The sequence below is a fragment of the Bos grunniens genome, chromosome 9 (assembly GCF_055505025.1).
Source record: "Bos grunniens cultivar Pamir isolate PY7600 chromosome 9, Bosgru_T2T1.0, whole genome shotgun sequence".
Lineage (NCBI taxonomy): Eukaryota > Metazoa > Chordata > Mammalia > Artiodactyla > Bovidae > Bos > Bos grunniens.
In genome coordinates, this window is record NC_141173.1 from 48,270,355 (window position 1) to 48,291,351 (window position 20,997).

Here is a 20,997-nt window from a genome sequence, read left to right on the forward strand (position 1 = left end):
AAAATAAAGTCTGACACTGTTTCCACTGTTTCCTCATCTATCTCCCATGAAGTGGTGGGACCAGATGCCATGATCTTCGTTTTCTGAATGGTGAGCTTTAAGCCAACGTTTTCACTCTCCTCTTTCACTCTCATCAAGAGGCTTTTGAGTTCCTCTTCACTTTCTAAGGGTGGTGTCATCTGCATATCTGAGGTTATTGAGATTTCTCCCGGAAATCTTAATTCCGGCTTGTGTTTCTTCCAGCCCAGCATTTCTCATGATGTACTCTGCATATAAGTTAAATAAGCAGGGTGACAATATACAGCCTTGACGTGCTCCTTTTCCTATTTGGAACCAGTCTGTTGTTCCATGTCCAGTTCTAACTGTTGCTTCCTGACCTGCATATAGGTTTCTCAAGAGGCAGGTCAGGTGGTCTGGTATTCCCATCTCTTTCAGAATTTTCCACACAGTCAAAGGCTTTGGCATAGTCAATAAAGCCTTGTTACTAAAGGAAGGTGAGTTCGATACCATATTTAATAAAACTAGCATGTTCTATATTGAAGTTGTTGCAAATTTCTCTGTTTGTTGCACACCCTAAAGTCCGATTAATAGGGTAGACATTATAAATAGTAGAGTGTGCAAGACATAAACATCTACATAAGTTTTTTTCAAGAGAAGGCAGAAAATAAAGTGGTTTTGAAGAATGAAAAGGAGCTAACTGAAGCAGGAGAAGTGACCTTGTGGTTAGCTGATATATGTAAAACTACAGATATTGTTAGAAGAAGATATAATATACTAGTGACATTAGACATAAGTAGCCACAACTTTTGATGGCTGTTTGATGTACAGCTAAAGAAATGGAAAGGGCAGAGGTAACTATCTCTTTTGAAGTTCCTACTTTTGGCTTCCTTTCCTTAGTCTGTCCCTAAAGATTGGATTGGAGTCTTGCAGAAATGTTTTCCTGCCCTATTTCTCTTATTTCTCAGCATTCTGCTGCTGCTGCTTCTGTGCATCTTTTTATTTCTCTACACTTATGTTCCCATGCCCCAGATTTGTATTTCTAGCTCAGACATCCTATCAAATGCTAATCAGTTTAACCCAGCCAATCAGTGGTCTACTGTACTTGGATTTTTTTATTGAGACCTCCAATTTAACAACTTAAGGTGTTTCCTACTTATCCTCCAAATCTAGTATTCCTTCAATATTGCTTTACCAGCATATATCAATAGCATTCTTTCAGGATGAGGGAGGATTATGGTCATTATTGATAAAAAACTTTTCATTTTTTTATGTTTGCATTTTTTACACAAGTTTTGAAGTTCTTATAAATCAAGCAGAAAAACTATCCCCCATGTAGAAAAATAAGGAACATAAATACTAAAATAATGTTGCAGTGATGATTGGAAATAGTTGACAGACAACATGTAATTAATTCATATGATTTAGTAGATATGTGATCACTTATAATGGGTTTCAAGGAAATTAACTCGATTTTTTCAAAATGAAAAATTTTTAATGAAATTAGAGACTTACTTTGCCAACAAAGTTCCGTCTAGTCAAGGCTATGGTTTTTAACAGTGGTCATGTATGGATGCGAGAGTTGGACTGTGAAGAAAGCTGAGCGCCAAAAAATTGATGCTTTTGAACTGTGGTGTTGGAGAACACAATATTTAAAAGCTTTTCCTGGTCACTTTCTTTTCAATTGCAACTTAACACATTTTAGGTCATTATGTTTGAGGATTCAATTGTCATAACTGTGATCTCACTACAAAGAGAGAGAAAAGTGTTGTATTGATAATTAATTAATGGCCTTAGGACTGAAGTGTTTTGGAGATATTTAAAATGAGAAGGGACACAAGCATGAGGAAAATTATTTTTTAAAAGCAATCTCAGAAAAGTCTTTACTATAATTCAAATGTTCCAACAGGTAATCTTTCATATGGTTGTGAAGTCAAATGTTGTTTCTGTTTGCTATATCATCACTGCTCATGATATAATGTTGTCAATTCTAACTTCTACAAACTGCAAACTGTGTAGTCATTATTCATTTTCTCTAGTTGGTTCATAAGACATGATAAATTCAGCAGTGGTTTTGATTTCTTTTAAGACACATTCCAAGTTGTTTCATTAAAAATTATGTTAATAATGCAGGGAAAAAAGATAATTCATAAAATGATGATTCTGAATTTGTGATTATATAAATAAGATAGTTTTTAAAAAGTCTATCAAAATTTCATATTTTCTTTAGAAGATTTTCAGCAAGCTCAAAGTTTGAGATACAATTTATGCTATCAAACCATATAAAATATATTATTTCCCTACTAATAAAATAGGGAAAAAAATCAGTTGTATCCCATTAATTGAATTCAATATACAATTGAAGGTGATTACATACCCTATTTTATTTTTAAATAATATCCTTGTAAGTACTTCTGCCTGAAAGTCAGTTTTTTTTTTCTTTTTTCTTTATTTACTGATTATCACATTTCAAGCTTTAAAATTTTATATTGGAGTATAGCCAATCAACAGTTTTGAGATAGTTTCAGATGAACAGCAGAGGGACTCAGCCATAGTTTACAGGTGTGTACTCCCATCCAGGCTGCCAAATAACACTGAGCAGAGTTCCCTGTGCTATATAGGAGGAAGTTCATTATCCATTTTAAATATAGTGATGTGTACATGTCTGTCCCAAACTCCCTATCAGTTCCTTCCCCATATTTTCCCCCTTGTCAGCCATAAGTTTGTTCTCTGTGAGTTTGTTTCTGTTTAATAAATAAGTTTATCTGTAAATTTATTTTTAGATTCTGGTTATACATGAATATTCCCCTTAATTGATCAAATTTCATTATCAAATTGAATGCTTTATTGACATTTAGAATAGATTTTAATTTTTAACTATTAGAGATATATATGAAATTATTTTTAAATCTATCTTTTGCTTATGGTAATCTAGCCAGCTATGTGGTTGCAGTGCTACAGACCTATGAACTAAATTCATTGTGAACAAAAAAGCAGACAGAAACCCAAATTGGCTCCAATACATATTCATAATTTTACTGTGCGTTCTACTGAAACCTGGACATTAATCTATCTTTCCACAGTTTGGTTCTTATCAACTTGGTACATGATTAATGGTTTTATATGTAAGTAACTATAATACAGTGATAATGGAATCGGCCTTTCTGTTTTTGGTCTAATGTTCACCATCTTTCTCACCATGGGCGAAAAACTTTCTTTTATACTATGCCTTCCTGTGCCATCTTTCATACTTGGTGCAACTTATACTTTATTGGCTTATCTTCTTCCCTTCACCTTCACAATTCAGATAAAAATTACTAAGAGGTCCTAATTAACACCAGGAAGCTTCGTAGGTGATGTAAACAACCCACCAGCGAATGCATGAGACATAAACACAGGTTAGATCCCTGGGTCAGGAAGATACACTGGAGAAGGGCATGGCAATCCATTCCAGGATTATTGCCTGGAGACTCCCATGGACAGAGGAACCTGGCAGACTATAGTCCATAGGGTCACAAAGAGTTGGACACAACTAAAGCGACTTAGTGTACATATTATCAAAATGCTACCTTTCACATATGTCTGTTCTTAAAGGCCTAGTCTAAAATTCTTCAATGATTTGGTCATCACTTCTATGGTAGTACCATTGTTTCAGCCTTCAATTTAAACCATGTCCCCTCTGTGAAAGATAATTCTAATTTCTCCTATTGGAGACTAGCTTCGCAGATTCTTCACGATTGTTCTCCCCATCTCTTAACCTGCACAGTTAAAATATCAAATATGTACTGGCCTGAATGAAGCATCTATTTGAGAAATTCCATTCTCATAATGAGTTTTATCCCATGCTATTTTTGTTAGGAAACATCTTAGGACTGCTGGTTTCTCCTTTAGAGGGGTTGGATGATGGTTCACTATACCAGGGACTGTGAGGTCACTCACTCCCTGTTTATGAGTCTAACTGTAAACATATTTGTGTTGCATTCTCCAGGCTCTGCTTTCAAGCTATCATGACATCATACAAAGTTGATAGAGCAATAAAGCTAGAAGTAGTTTGCTAATTTTCTATACTGACAATGAAAAAATAATTTAATAATGCACATGCCATCTTAATTAAAATCCTTTTTAAAATAATACCTCTGAACAATGATATCAATCTTTGTTAATATTTGGATAATATAATGAGAGATTTCTTGCTATAAAGAAATAAAATCATCAGATATATCTTAAATCTGCATATAATTGTTTTGAATTTTCATTATTCCTTGATTACCATTTTATTTAATGTAAATTTTTCATTTAGTGTGATCATAATTTCTATTATATGAACTCCCACAATTTGTACATAAAGACTTTTTTTTGTAAAGATTTTCTACCTACCAGTGCTTTCACTTTGGACCAATACTGAATAGAGCTAAAAGAAATATTTCAGCTACTCGTAATTGATATTTTTGAATCATGGTGTGGGAGAAGACTCTTGAGAGTCCCTTGCATAAACAAGGAGATCAAACCAGTCAATTCTAAAGGAAATCAACCCTGAGTATTCATTGGAAAGACTGATGCTGAAGCTGAAGCTCCAATATTTTGGCCACCTGATGCGAACAGCCAACTCATTGGAAAAGACCTTGATACTGAGAAAGATTGAAGGCAGGAGGAGAAGTGGACAACAGAGGATGAGATGGTTGGATGGCATCACCGACTCCATGGACAATGGTCTGAGCAAGCTCTGGGAGATGGTAAAGGACAGGGAAGGCTGGTGTGCTATAGTTCATGGAGTCACAAAGAGTCAGACATAACTTAGCAACTGAACAACAGAAACAAATGAATATTTGGATGTTTTCTTTCTAAGATATTTAAAAAAATAATTGCACTTTATGGATTTGCTTAAAACATCTAAATAAATATAAAAATATGTTGTTAGAGTTTTATGTCACAGTTATTCTCATTAAGAAGATATATATTATTTCCTTTAGAAAGAGATGGCCATATATTTTAAGTTGTGACACTCAAAGGATTATGTTTTGAAGATTACAGCCCAGATAAATATCCACATATTATTAAAGTTGGATTTTTTAACTGTATAAACATACATACACATGCACACACACATATAAATGTAAAGAATATATGTGTGAATATATATATGAATTAATCAGTGGCAACCCATGTCAACAACAGTTTAAATCAACTGCAGCCAGTATATAAAGGAAGACTAATTATTTACTTCCAGAGTTACAAATCTGTTCATACTTAAGAAAATAAAGCATATTTTTCATATTGTCACCCTTTAAACTTTTACTGTAATAAATTCAGTTTTTTACTCATATTTTCTTTCATGAAAGTTTATCATACTATTCATATAGGAACAAAGATGACTTCCAATGAGACTTATAAGTAATTTTAGAATGATGCAATAGCATTTCACTGCAGGTTGTATTAGGGTTGTAAATCTTTTCTATTCTAGGAAGGATCATACCCAAAAGGAGATTTCTCAGAAATGGCAGCAAAGCCTCCCATGACAGATTGGATATCGCATGTTCGGCAGAATCTCTTTGTCTTGATACCTAGCTTTAGAAAAGCCAAGTGTGTCTAAAATGTTAAAAAAGAAATGTCTAAAAGGGTGTTTTAAAGAACCTTCAAGGATTTTGAAGGTCTAACACTTAAAATGTTTATCACAAAAATTTGTCAGACTCCTTCTGACTTTTTCATTTTTCTCACACAATTTAAGAAAGTATTGATCTTTTCTTATAGCCATGCATGGTTGGTGCTGACTTTGAATATATACCTAGCAATTTTCTAAAGTCCATCAGGAAATAACAGAAATCCTCAAAAACAAAAAATGCAAAAATACTAAATTTTCCATTAATTTGACAATTTTACATTCTGTTGGCCAGTATATTTTGAGTTAAAGACATATGTCTTGTTTTGTTATGATTTATAATCCAGAATGCTAGAGTGCCTTGTTTACATACTTAACAATCCTGAAAAATGAAGTTGTATTCTTCAATTGACAGTACCACATAAATACACAAGTGGAATAAACTCCTATTATAATAAACATGATTACTTAGATGTTACTATATACACTGTATTTTACGGATTACTTTTTAAAGTCAATCAATGTCAACTGGTACAGAAAACTATTGAATCTCTTAGTATATTGCAAAATTAATAATTTCCTGTCGAAGAGTTGAAGTTCCCTTTGTATAATTTTGGAGGAAAAATTCATTAGTCTAACATATAAATTTGACTTGTTAAAACAGCATCTAAACCACTTATGCTTAGACATTAGCAGTTTTTCTCTTTCCATAGGTGAGATTATATATATGAAAGGTTAGTTGTCATTGGAATAGATTCCTTAAATGTGTCATAGAGAAATCAAATATTTGGATTCATCAAAAGCTGGAGTTTTGCTAGACACATGCAACCAAAAAATTTAGAGAAGTGAGGGAGATTAGGACACTGGTAAGAATATGTTACTGAAATGATAGACCATAGGATAACAAATTAAATAGAAGGGAAGTGAAGAAAATAGAGAAGGAATGGATTTAGAAAAAGCAAAAAGATCAGTACTTTTGTGATTGTGACCTAAATTTTAGCTTTGGGCATGGGTTATTCAAGTGGAGAAAAGGAGGTCACTTGAAACGAGATTGTGAAGAGGTTGACAGGGAAGGCTTTAGGATTTGTAATACAGTTAATTATTGGAGTCCCCTAAATTAATGGCAAGGCTTGAGGTGAGGATGGAAATTGAGCCTGTGTTCAATGGATGTGGTGAACAGGACTGCATGAAAAGGAATAAGGGAAAAGTTCCAGTGTACACTGGAACTCACCATCTAAGGAGATTGCAGGGAAGTAGTTTCCTCATTTGACACAGAGGATCTGCTGGTTTGGAAGAGCAGTTCCGGAGAGCACAATGAATAATTTGTAGATGTGGGAGGATATTAAAAGTGTTATGAACCAACCAGATAAATTAGATAAGTTAGAAAGATTACTGCTGTGGTCAGTGGGTGTGGAGGAAGTAGAGGGTTGCTAACTGAGATGAGGGATTTAGTACTTTATTCTCTGCCTATACTTTGATTTATGAATATTCTAAATAAAAGCCTCAGGATAAAATTAAACGTTTAAAAATAAAATAAAATTAAAAAAAAATTAAACGTTTAATCACCAAATAGTTTTTATTGTTCAAAAAATCCAAGATAAAGTCTAAAACTTTTGTATGTATGAATTTCTTTTTGTTTCAATGACGCTCTGAACAGAATTTTAGGTAATCTTGTTTAATAGGAATTTTAGCTGAATTTTTGCTCTAAGAATCATTGGCCACTGCTTTATTTCTTTAAGGTATTTCCTTGAAAAGAGAGAGAGAAAAGACAGTGTTGGCAAAAGCAGGGGATTTTCTTTGTCTTGAATATGTAAACAGATATCAGGCTATAAATAAACATGGATGTTAATAACATAATAACAGAGAAGAGATTTCTTAAGAGAAATTTTCAATATTTTCAACTTCAGAGATAAACTCATTTACTCTTACATGGCATCTATACTTGAACCCACAGCCTCTTCTTTTTCTGTCACATTCATTTTTTCCCCTTGTCAGTCTTGCTTTGATTTTGCAGCTGCAAAGCATGCCTATTCTTTCCAACTGCCATTATCTTCTTGATATCTGTGGTCCCTTAAGAGGCAATTTACAAAAGTACTAAGGCTTTCAGTCATCCAGTCTTCATCTTGATCTCTTACAATCCACTTTCAGCCCTGTATCCTCACTTAAGATTTCTTTAGCTACTGCCTTTATGAAATAAACTGGTCTTTGTTTCCTATACATTCCTAAACTCTCAATCTCCTTATAAATACCTACTCATGATCTAATTGTCACTACTTTGTTATCCTTATCATATTTTTATATTCTTCTTACTACTCCACTTCAAAAATGTCTCAGTCAGATATCTGTTCAGAATAAAATAATTCTCTTTCCTGTTATAATACCAGCAACTTTACCAGTGATTTCTCAGTTTTATTCACTGTACGGAATATATTTACCATTTATTACCCTTTCATGTTCTCTTCTATTCTCTTTCCACTGGTCTTCATCTTTTCTCATGTCTTCAATTACTATACGATCAATTCCAATTCCATGGGTCTTTCTACCCATGACATGTTCTGCTTTATTCAATTCACTATCTATACCTTTACTTGTGACATCTTCCTGTATGTTCCATTGCCATCTAAAACTTAATGTGACAAGGTCAGACTCTTGAAATTTCCTGCTAAGCACCCTTCCACTCTTCCCAGCTCCATTACTCTCTCAATTTTATCAGTGTGAAACTTGGGCATTAACCTTAATACTTTTTTAATCTCTCCCTCAAGGCCTTATTAACTGTTTTGCCCTGTATAATCTCTATAAAGATACTTCTTTCTTTATCCCTTGATAAAAATTCTACAAATGTCCTCATTTTTATGCTTGAGTATTGTGTATTCATTTCCCCTGATGTTCTGATTTCTCATCTATTATAGTATTTTCTCATAGCACATTTGCATATTTTATTATTGAATTTAATATTGCTTTTCCATTAAAAAAAACATGCTTGTTATATTTTTTTAAATAGTATCCTGAAGGAAAAAAAAAAAACAAGAGAAAAGATATACATTCACATCTTTACTTCTGCACCTATTCATGTATATTTCTATGTGTTTTCTAATAATACTAATATTTTCTAATAAGATATTCTTCAGTATCTCATGGCCCTTATGTGTGTGTGTATATATATATGTGTATATATATATATATATATATATATATGATACATATGTATTGGGTATTTTTTTTTCTCTTACTGATATCTAATTTAAGAAAGAATAATTCATAGGATTTGTTTATCCTTAATAAGCATGAATTCTATAAATGAAGTTATTCTACTGTAAGACTCCAAATGTTTCTAAGATGTGAGAATATACAATAATGTGTCCAACTCCTATAAATGACTCAAAATATTGAAGTTGACTTACTTGAGGTTTTGGAATATGTGTTTCTTTGGATAAAATACACTAATTCTTTTGTAATTTTTCTTTATTAATCCTCTAATTTTTTCTATGTTTTTTTACAAATTATCTTGAGGCTCATTCCCATATTTTATTGTTTTCCTGTTATAAGTATTTTATATAATCACAGCCTTAAAATTAATGAAATAATATAGTTTAAATAATAACTCTTAAAGAAAATCTCTCAGCAGTGTTATACTGCTTTTTAAACTGTAGGTAGTAAATTGAATTCCTCTGCAGACAAAGTTTGAGTTTTATTTTTCTGGATTGTCTTGAAATATCTAAGCAATATTTATACTAATATACATAAATTACATGTTTTGTAAAATAGAAAGTACTTATGACTGAAATGGAAAATGGAAAGTTTATGTAAAAGTCGCTCCTAGGTCTTATATTAATAAAGTTTAATTCCAATTACCATAAGAACCTTCACAGAGTTTAAAATTAGATATAGTTTCAGGACACCATATATGTAATAAGAATATATATCAGTATATTTTATCTTAATATTTGTTTTATGTAGGGATATGGAATGGCAACCCATTCCAGTATTTTTGTCTGGAGAACCCCACAGACAGAGGAGCCTGGCAAGCTACAGTCCATGGGGTCACAAGAGTTGGACATGACTTAGCAACTAAACCACCACCATGGATATGTGTGTGTGCATGCATAATTATTTATACATAGTTGCCAGTTCTGTAGTATTGTTATATTTCTGTAGAAAGGATATAAAGCCTTTTTCTGTGTAGTAATCTAAAAAAAAACAAGATTTACTAAATTATTTCTGTGTCCAGTGTGCTGCCATACTTAAAAAGAGAAAATGAAAGTGAACTCGTATCTGACTCTTTGCTATCCCATAGATTGTAGCCTACCATGCTCCTCTGTCCATGGGATTTTCCAGGCAAGAGTGCTGGAGTAAGTTGCCATTTTCTTCTCCAGAGGATCTTTCTGACCCAGGGATCGAACCCAGGTCTCCTGGATTGTAAGTAGACAATTTACTGTCTGAGCCACCAGGAAAGTAACTGCTATACTTAGATAATTGCAAATACCCAATAACCTTTTAGGCCTGGATTTGTTATACTCCCATTGGAATTAATTAACATGATCTAAAATATTATCAAGATTAATGCCTACTTTGTATGTTATAATTGAGAAACCAGTGCTTGACATTCTAATCAAATAAATGAATTTTCTTTCTTCTTTGGCTTCTCTTGTGGCTTAGCTGGTAAAGAATCCGCCTGCAGTGTTGGAGACCTGGGTTCAATCCCTGGGTTGGGAAGATCCCCTGGAGAAAGGAAAGGCTACCCACTCCAGTATTCTGGTCTGGAAAATTCCATTGACTGTATAGTCCATGGGGTTGCAAACAGTCAGACAGAACCGAGTGACTTTCACTAACACATGTATTCCTCCAGAGTTCCCACTCATGAAAGTTGAGCTTTTAATGACATATAGTGCTGGAGAAGGAAAAAAAAAATAGAGTCAGATTTCAGAAATTTCACTAGGTAGACAAGTATCTGTCATATAGTAACATTTATAGACATTTCTTTTATGAATTAAAGGAATGATATCCTCTGCCTATTTCTGGAAATCTAGATATATGTACTCAAACTCCTTGCATAAAAGCTTTCAAATGAGTTCTGGGTAAGTATTATAACAGCTGTATTTTAAGTTGGCAGAAAAATGAACTCAGTCATTTCACAGTGTTAATTCACTTGCATAATGTAAACATGAATTTTGGTAAACTATTTTCATTTTATTATACAAGCTGCCAAGTCAACAGAGATGTGTGAATCTTAGTTATAGGAGCTATTTTCTTTAAAAGATTTTGTATTATAATTCCACACTCAATGATTATATTCTTTATTCTTTTTCTTTGCTAAAACAAATTGAACATGTTTTTCAACATGGTTTGCAAGATGGAATCTAAACATAGAAAAAACTAGACAGGACCTGGCCATCACATTCTGTCTTGTTTAATTATAGCCTAGCTAACTTAACCTTCTTCATGCATTTGTAAACTACTTGAGGAATTTGAATTGTATATATTTTTTCAAGCTTTATAAAACATTATTTAAAAACTAAAGATCTTGATTCAAGAGATATTAAGAGATGAAATAAAGTACCACACTCTGGAAATAGTATTTGCTTAGACTTTCTAAAGGATATCCGTCATACCCCTATTTGGTTTATAATTATACGTTAATGTAAAGTTCAATTCTGCAATCACTGTGTACCTTTTAAGGGTAACATGAATTTTGCTGTTCCATGTTTTATTCCTACTCACTCTTTTAACTCATCCTAAATATCATATCATAAGGGATATCATTTCTAACTGTAAAACTAGGTCCAGACCCTCATCCCCTTTTAAGCTGCACAGCACTACCTACTTCCCCAATTGTAACTTACCAATCTTGAATTTCTTCTCAAACATGAGACTCATATCGCACTTATTCCCTTGTTGTCTATGACCAGAAATTAAGTTAAGATTTATAGAAACAGTCATGAATATATGGAACAATTCTGTAATCTATCAACTTGGCAATATCCATCAAAATAAACATTTTAATCATTTTGACTCAGAAAATCATGAATTACTCATAAAATCATGATAAAGACAAGTACAAAAATGTTTGTTTTATTACTGCTCCCAAAAAAGTCTAAATATACACCCCTAAGTTATGTATGATGTTTATGTATGTGTGTGTATATATATATATATATTTGTATTTTTAGTGAAGTATGATTAACTTAGAATATTGGGTTAGTTTTAGTGTTTCATATAATGATCCAATGATCTTACATTTGATGTAAGATGATCTTACACTGGATCATTACAAAATGATCACTATGATAAGTGTAGTTACCATTTCATCTGTCACTATACAAAGTTATTAAAATATTATTGATATATACCTTATGCTGTGCAGTGCATTCTTGTAATACATCTGTACCTCTTAATTCTTTTCTCCTGATTCTTCTATCTCCCTATCACCATCCCACTGACAACCAATATATTACTCTCTGTATGTATGTGAGTTACAGTTTTATGTTTTGATTTTTTCATTATTTTGTATAGCTGATATACGTGTGTGTGTGTGTGTGTGTGTGTGTGTGTATCACATACTCTTTAACCATTCATCTATGGATGGTGGACATTAGACTGCATCAATATCTTAGCAATTGTAAATAATGGTGCAGAGAACACAGTGGGTGCATTTATCTTTTTGAATTAGGGTTTTTGTTTTCTTCAGATAAATACCCTGGAGTGGAATTTCTGGGTGGTATGGTATCTCTATTTTTAAATTTGTTGAGTAACGTGCATAATATTTTCCATAGTGACTGTAACAGTTTAATTTCTCACCATTTGCATGAGGGTTCTGCTTTCTCCACATCCTGTCACACACTTGTTATTTTCTGTCTTTTTGACAACAATAATAGCTTTCCTTACAGGTGTGATGTGATATGTCATTGTGGTTTTGATTTGCAGTCTTTGGTAATTAGTGGTATTGAGCATTTTTCCATGTGTCTGTTGCCCATGTTTACATCTTCTCCGGGAAAATGTCTATTGCTGTCCTCTGCTGAATTTAATTAGGTTATTTTGATGCTAAGTTGTATAAATTATTTATATATTTTGGATAATAACACTTTATTGCATATATAATTTGAAAATATCTTTTCCCATTAGTGGGTTGCCCATTTATTTTGTTGATGATTTTCTTCGCTTTGCAAAGACATTTTACTTTAATACAGTGACATATGTTTATTTTTGCTTTTGTTGCCCTTGTATGAGGAAACATGTATATTGTCACCCTGCTTATTTAACTTATATGCAGAGAACATCATGAGAAATGCTGGACTGGAAGAAACACAAGCTGGAATCAAGATTGCGGGGAGAAATATCAATAACCTCAGATATGCAGATGACACCACCCTTATGGCAGAAAGTGAAGAGGAACTAAAAAGCCTCTTGATGAAAGTGAAAGTGGAGAGTGAAAAAGTTGGCTTAAAGCTCAACATTCAGAAAACGAAGATCATGGCATCTGGTCCCATCACTTCATGGGAAATAGATGGGGAAACAGGGGAAACAGTGTCAGACTTTATTTTTGGGGGCTCCAAAATCACTGCAGATGGTGATTGCAGCCATGAAATTAAAAGATGCTTACTCCTTGGAAGGAAAGTTATGACCAACCTAGATAGCATATTCAAAAGCATATTCATTACTTTGCCAACAAAGGTCCATCTAGTCAAGGCTATGGTTTTTCCTGTGGTCACGTATGGATGTGAGAATTGGACTGTGAAGATGGCCGAGCGCCAAAGAATTGATGCTTTTGAACTGTGGTGTTGGAGAAGACTCTTGAGAGTCCCTTGGACTGCAAGGAGATCCAAACAGTCCATTCTGAAGGAGATCAGCTCTGGGATTTCTTTGGAAGGAATGATGCTAAAGCTGAAACTCCAGGACTTTGGCCACCCCATGCAAAGACTTAACTCATTGGAAAAGACTCTGATGCTGGGAGGGATTGGGGGCAGGAAGAGAAGGGGACGACAGAGGATGAGATGGCTGGATGGCATCACTGACTTGATGGACGTGAGTCTGAGTGAACTCCAGGAGTTGGTGATGGACAGGGAGGCCTGGCGTGCTGGGATTCATGGGATCGCAAAGAGTCGGACCCGACTGAGTGGCTGAACTGAACTGAACTGAACTGATCCAAAAAGATACTGTTAAGAGAGTTTTCAAAGAGTTTATTGTTTATATTTTTTCTAGAAGTTGTATGGTTTCACATATTACATTTGCATCTTTAATCAAATTTGACTTGATTTTTGTATATGGTGTAAGAAAGTGATCTATTTTCATCTTCTCTGTATAGCTGTCCAGTTTTCCCAGAATAATTTGTTGAAGATACTGTCTTTTTCCCAATGTATGTTCTTGCTTCCATTGTCATAGATTAATTGGCCATATAAGCATGGGCTTGTTTCTTGGCTCTTGGTTCTTTTCATTGATCTATGTTTCTGATTTTGTGCCAGTACCATGCTATTTTGATTATTATAGCTTTGTAGCATTTTTTGAAATCAGGAGGTATGATGCCTTCATCTTTGTTTTTCGTTCTCAAGCTGTTTAAACTATTTGGAGTCTCTTCTGGTTCTAAACCACTTCCCTTGTAGCTCAGAGGTTATAGCGTCTGCCCGCAATGCGGGAGACCAGGGTTCGATCCCTGGGTTGGGAAGATACCCTGGAGAAGGAAATGAGAACCCATTCCAGTACTCTTGCCTCGAAAATCCCATGGACGGAGGAGCCTGGTAGGGGTTGCAAAATGTCGGACACGACTGAGCGACTTCACGATACAAATATGTATGGTTCTCTACATATTTCAGAATTTTCTAGTTCTGCTGCTGCTGCTGCTGCTGCTAAGTCGCATCAGTCGTGTCTGACTCTGTGCGACCCCATAGACGGAAGCCCACCAGGCTCCCCTGTCCCTGGGATTCTCCAGGCAAGAACTCTGGAGTGGGTTGCCATTTCCTGCTCCAATGCATGAAAGCAAAAAGTGAAAGTGAAGTCGCTCAGTCGTTTCTGACTCTTGGCGACCCCATGGACTGCAGCCTACCAGGCTCCTCCGTCCATGGATTTTCCAGGCAAGAGTAATGGAGTGGGGTGCCATTGCCTTCTTCGTTTCTAATTCTAGTTCTTTGAAAATGCAATGGGTATTTTGATAAGGATTGCATAAAATAATTAGAATTATTTGGGTGATATGGACATTTTAACAATAATAGTAATTTCACTCTTTAAGCATGGGGCATACTTTCATTTATTTATATCATATTTAATATTTAATCATGTATTACAGTCTTCAAAATACAGGTCTTCCAAATTCTTGGTTAAATTTGCTCCTAGGTATTTTATTCTTGATGTATTTTAAATGAAATTGTTTTCTTCATTTCTTTTTTTTTTTAATTTTTATTTTATTTTTTTAACTTTACAATATTGTATTGGTTTTGCCATATATCAAAATGAATCCACCACAGGTATACATGTGTTCCCCATTCAGAACCCTCCTCCCTCCTCCCTCCCCATACCATCCCTCTGGGTCGTCCCAGTGCACCAGCCCCAAGCATCCAGTATCGTGCATCAAACCTGGACTGGCGACTCGCTTCATATATGATATTATACATGTTTCAATGCCATTCTCCCAAATCATCCCACCCTCTCCCTCTCCCACAGAGTCCAAAGGACTGTTCTATACATCAGTGTCTCTTTTGCTGTCTCGTATATAGGGTTATTGTTACCATCTTTCTAAATTCCATATATATGCATTAGTATACTGTATTGGTGTTTTTCTTTCTGGCTTACTTCACTCTGTATAATAGGCTCCAGTTTCATCTACCTCATTAGAACTGATTCAAATGTATTCTTTTTAATGGCTGACTAATACTCCATTGTGTATATGTACCACAGCTTTCTTATCCATTCATCTGCTGATGGATATCTAGGTTGCTTCCATGTCCTGGCTATTATAAACAGTGCTGTGATGAACATTGGGGTACACGTGTCTCTTTCAATTGTGGTTTCCTAAGTGTGTATGCCCAACAGTGGGATTGCTAGGTCATAAGGCAGTTCTATTTCCAGTTTTTTAAGGTATCTCCACACTGTTCTCCATAGTGGCTGTAGTAGTTTGCATTCCCACCAACAGTGTAAGAGGGTTCCCTTTTCTCCACACCCTCTCCAGCATTTATTGCTTGTAGACTTTTGGATCGCAGCCATTCTGACTGGCGTGAAATGGTACCTCATAGGGGTTTTGATTTGCATTTCTCTGATAATGAGTGATGTTGAGCAACTTTTCATGTGTTTGTTAGCCATCTGTATGTCTTCTTTGGAGAAATATCTATTTAGTTCTTGGCCCATTTTTTGATTGGGTCATTTATTTTTCTGGAATTGAGCTAAGGAGTTGTTTGTATATTTTTGAGATTAGTTGTTTGTTGCTTCATTTGCTATTATTTTCTCCCATTCTGAAGGCTGTCTTTTCACCTTGCGTATAATTTCCTTTGTTGTGCAGAAGCTTTTAAGTTTAATTAGGTCCCATTTGTTTATTTTTGCTTTTATTCCAATATTCTGGGAGGTGGGTCATAGAGGATCCCACTGTGATGTATGTCGGAAAGTGTTTTGCCTATGTTCTCCTCTAGGAGTTTTATAGTTTTTGGTCTTACGTTTAGATCTTTAATCCATTTTGAGTTTATTTTTGTGTATGGTGTTAGAAAGTGCTCTAGTTTCATTCTTTTACAAGTGGTTGACCAGTTTTCCCAGCACCACTTGTTAAAGAAATTGTCTTTAATCCATTGTATATTCTTGCCTCCTTTGTCAAATATAAGGTGTCCATACGTGTGTGGATTTATCTCTGGGCTTTCTATTTTGTTCCATTGATCTATATTTCTGTCTTTGTGCCAGTACCAAACTCTCTTGATGACTGTGGCTTTGTAGTAGAGCCTGAAGTCAGGCAGGTTGATTCCTCCAGTTCCATGCTTCTTTCTCAAGACAGCTTTGGCTATTCAAGATTTTTTGTATTTCCATACAAATTGTGAAATTATTTATTCTAGCTCTGTGAAGAATACCGTTGGTAGCTTGATAGGGATTGCATTGAATCTATAAATTGCTTTGGGTTGTATACTCATTTTCACTATATGATTCTTCCAATCCATGAACATGTTATATTTCTCCATCTATTAGTGTCCTCTTTGATTTCTTTCACCAGTGTTTTACAGTTTTCTATATATAGGTCTTTAGTTTCTTTAGGTAGATATATTCCTAAGTATTTTATTCTTTTCGTTGCAATGGTGAACGGAATTGTTTCCTTAATTTCTCTTTCTGTTTTCTCATTACTAGTGTAGAGAAATGCAAGGGATTTCTGTGTGTTGATTTTATATCCTGCAACTTTACTATATTCATTGATTAGTTCTAGTAATTTTCTGGTGGAGTCTTTAGGGTTTTCTATATAGAGGATCATGTCATCTGCAAACAGTGAGAGTTTTACTTCTTCTTTTCCAATTTGGATTCCTTTTATTTCTTTTTCTGCTCTGATTGCTGTGGCCAAAACTTCCAAAACTATGTTGAATAGTAATGGTGAAAGTGGGCACCCTTGTCTTGTTCCTGACTTGAGAGGAAATGCTTTCAATTTTTCACCATTGAGGATAATGTTTGCTGTGGGTTTGTCATATATAGCTTTTATTATGTTGAGGTATGTTCCTTCTATTCCTGCTTTCTGGAGAGTTTTTATCATAAATGGATGTTGAATTTTGTCAAAGGCTTTCTCTGCATCTATTGAGATAATCATATGGTTTTTATTTTTCAATTTGTTAATGTGTGTATTACATTGATTGATTTGCGGATATTGAAGAATCCTTGCATCCCTGGGATAAAGCCCACTTGGTCATGGTGTATGATCTTTTTAATGTGTTGTTGGATTCTGATTGCTAGAATTTTGTTAAGGATTTTTGCATCTATGTTCATCAGTCATACTGGCCTGTAGTTTTCTTTTTTGTGGCATCTTTATCAGGTTTTGGTATTAGGGTGATGTGGCCTCATAGAATGAGTTTGGAAGTTTACCTTCCTCTGCAATTTTCTGGAAGAGTTTGACCAGGATAGATGTTAGTTCTTCTCTAAATTTTTGGTAGAATTCAGCTGTGAAGCCGTCTGGACCTGGGCTTTTGTTTGCTGGAAGATTTCTGATTACAGTTTCAATTTCCGTGCTTGTGATGGGTCTGTTAAGATTTTCTATTTCTTCCTGGTCCAGTTTTGGAAAGTTATACTTTTCTAAGAAATTGTCCATTTCTTCCACGTTGTTCATTTTATTGGCATATAATTGCTGATAGTAGTCTTTATGATCCTTTGTATTTCTGTGTTGTCTATTGAGATCTCTCCATTTTCATTTCTAATTTTATGGATTTGATTTTTCTCCCTTTGTTTCTTGATGAGTCTGGCTAATGGTTTGCCAATTTTATTTATCCTTTCAAAGAACCAGCTTTTGGCTTTGTTGATTTTTGCTATGGTCTCTTTTGTTTCTTTTGCATTTATTTCTGCCCTAATTTTTAAGATTTCTTTCCTTCTACTAACCCCGGGGTTCTTCATTTCCTCCTTTTCTAGTTGCTTTAGGTGTAGAGTTAGATTATTTATTTGACTCGTTTCTTGAGGTATGCCTGTATTGCTATGAATTTTCCCCTTAGGACTGCTTTTACAGTGTTCCACAGGTTTTAGGTTGTTGTGTTTTCATTTTCATTCATTTCTATGCAAATTTTGATTTATTTTTTAATTTCTTCTGTGATTTGTTGGTTATTCAGCAGCGTGTTGTTCGGCCTCCATATGTTAGAATTTTTAATAGTTTTTCTCCTGTAATTGAGATCTAATCTTACTGCATTATGGTCAGAAAAGATGCTTGGAATGATTTCAATTTTTTTGAATTTACCAAGGCTAGATTTATGGCCAGGATGTGATCTATCCTGGAGAAGTTTCCGTGTGTGCTTGAGAAAAAGGTGAAATTCATTGTTTTGGGATGAAATGTCCTATAGATATCAATTAGGTCTAACTGATTTATTGTATCGTTTAAAGTTTGTGTTTCCTTGTCAATTTTCTGCTTAGTTGGTCTATCCATAGGTGTGAGTGGGGTATTAAAGTCTCCCACTGTTATTGCATTATTGTTAATTTCTCCTTTCAAACTTGTTAGCATTTGTCTTACATAGTGCGGTGCTCCTATGTTGGGTGCACATATATTTATAATTGTTATATCTTCTTCTTGAATTGATCCTTTGATCATTATGTAGTGACCTTCTTTGTCTCTTTTCACAGCCTTTGTTTTAAAGTCTATTTTATCTGATATGAGTATTGCTACTCCTGCTTTCTTTTGGTCCCTATTTGCATGGAAAATCTTTTTCCATCCCTTCACTTTCAGTCTGTGTGGGTCCCCTGTTTTGAGGTGGGTCTCTTGTAGACAACATATGTAGGGGTCTTGTTTTTGTATCCATTCAGCCAGTGTTTGTCTTTTGGTTGGGGCATTCAACCCATTTACATTTAAGGTAATTATTGATAAGTATGATCCTGTTGCCATTTACTTTTTTGTGTTTCCTGTCTAGGGAATATCCTTTAGTATGTTGGAGAGCTGATGTGGTGGTGCTGAATTCTCTCAGCTTTTGCTTGTCTGTAAAGCTTTTGATTTCTCCTTCATATTTGAATGAGATCCTTGCTGGGTACAATAATCTGGGCTGTAGGTTATTTTCTTTCATCACTTTAAGTGTGTCTTGCCATTCCCTCCTGGCTTGAAGAGTTTCTATTGAGAGATCAGCTGTTATCCTTATGGGAATTCCCTTGTGTGTTATTTGTTGTTTTTCCCCTACTGCTTTTAATATTTGTTCTTTGTGTTTGATCTTTGTTAATTTGATTAATATGTGTCTTGGGGTGTTTCGCCTTGGGTTCATCCTGTTTGGGATTCTCTGGGTTTCTTGGACTTGAGTGATTATTTCCTTCCCCATTTTAGGGAAGTTTTCAACTATTATCTCCTCAAGTATTTTCTCATGGTCTTTCTTTTCGTCTTCTTCTGGGACCCCTATGATTAGAATGTTGTAGCATTTAATATTGTCCTGGAGGTCTCTGAGATTGTCCTCATTTCTTTTCATTCATTTTTCTTTTTTCCTCTCTGATTCATTTATTTCTACCATTCTATCTTCTAATTCACTAATCCTATCTTCTGCCTCTGTTATTCTACTATTTGTTGCCTCCAGAGTGTTTTTTATCTCATTTATTGTATCATTCATTATATATTGACTCTTTTTTATTTCTTCTAGGTCTTTGTTAAACCTTTCTTGCATCTTCTCAATCCTTGTCTCCAGGCTATTTATCTGTGATTCCATTTTGATTTCAAGATTTTGGGTCAATTTCACTATCATTATTCAGAATTCTTTATCAGGTAGGTTCCCTATCTCTTCCTCTTTTGTTTGGTTTGGTGGGCATTTATCCTGTTCCTTTACCTGCTGGGTATTCCTCTGTCTCTTCATCTTGTTTAAATTGCTGAGTTTGGGGTGTCCTTTCTATATGCTGGCAGTTTGTAGAGTTCTCTTTATTGTGGTGTTTCCTCGCTGTGTGTGAGTTTGCACAGGTGGCTTGTCAATGGTTTCTTGGTTAGGGAAGCTTGTGTCGCTTTTCTGGTGGGTGGATCTGGATTTCTTCTCTTTGGAGTGCAATGAAGTGTCCAGTAATGAGTTATGAGATGTCTATGGTTTTGGGGTGACTTTGGGCAGCCTGTATATTGGATCTCAAAGCTGTGTTCCTGTGTTGCTGGAGAATTTGCATGGTATGTCTTGCCCTGGAACTTGTTGGCCTTTGTGTGGTACTTGGTTTCAGTGTAGGTATGGAGGCATTTGATGAGCTCCTGTCAATTAATGTTCCCTGGAGTCAGGAGATTCCTGGAGTCAGGGTTTGGACTTAAGCCTCCTGCTTCCATTTATCGGTCTTATTTTTACAGTAGTCTCAAAACTTCTCCTTCTATACAGTACCATTGATAAAACATCTAGGTTAAAGATGAAGTTTCTCCACCGTGAGGGCCACCCAGAGAGTTTCACAGCATTACATGGAGAAGAGAAGAGGGAGGAGGGAGTTAGAGGTGACCCAAATGAGATGAAGTGGAATCAGTAGAGGAGAGAGCAGGCTAGCCAGTAATAACTTCCTTATGTGCACTCCACAACTGGACCACTCAGAGATGTTCACAGAGTTATACAGAGAAGAGAAGTGGGAGGAAGGAGACAGAGGTGGCCAGGAGGATAAAAGGGGGGAATGAAAAGGAGAGAGACAGATCCAGCCAGTAATCAGTTCCCTAAGTGTTCTCCACCGTCTGGAACCCTCAGAAATTCACAGAGTTGTGTACAGTAGAGAGGGGTTAGGGAGGAGACACAGTCGACCTGGTGGAGAAAAAGGAGAGTCCAAAGAGGGACAGAACAGTC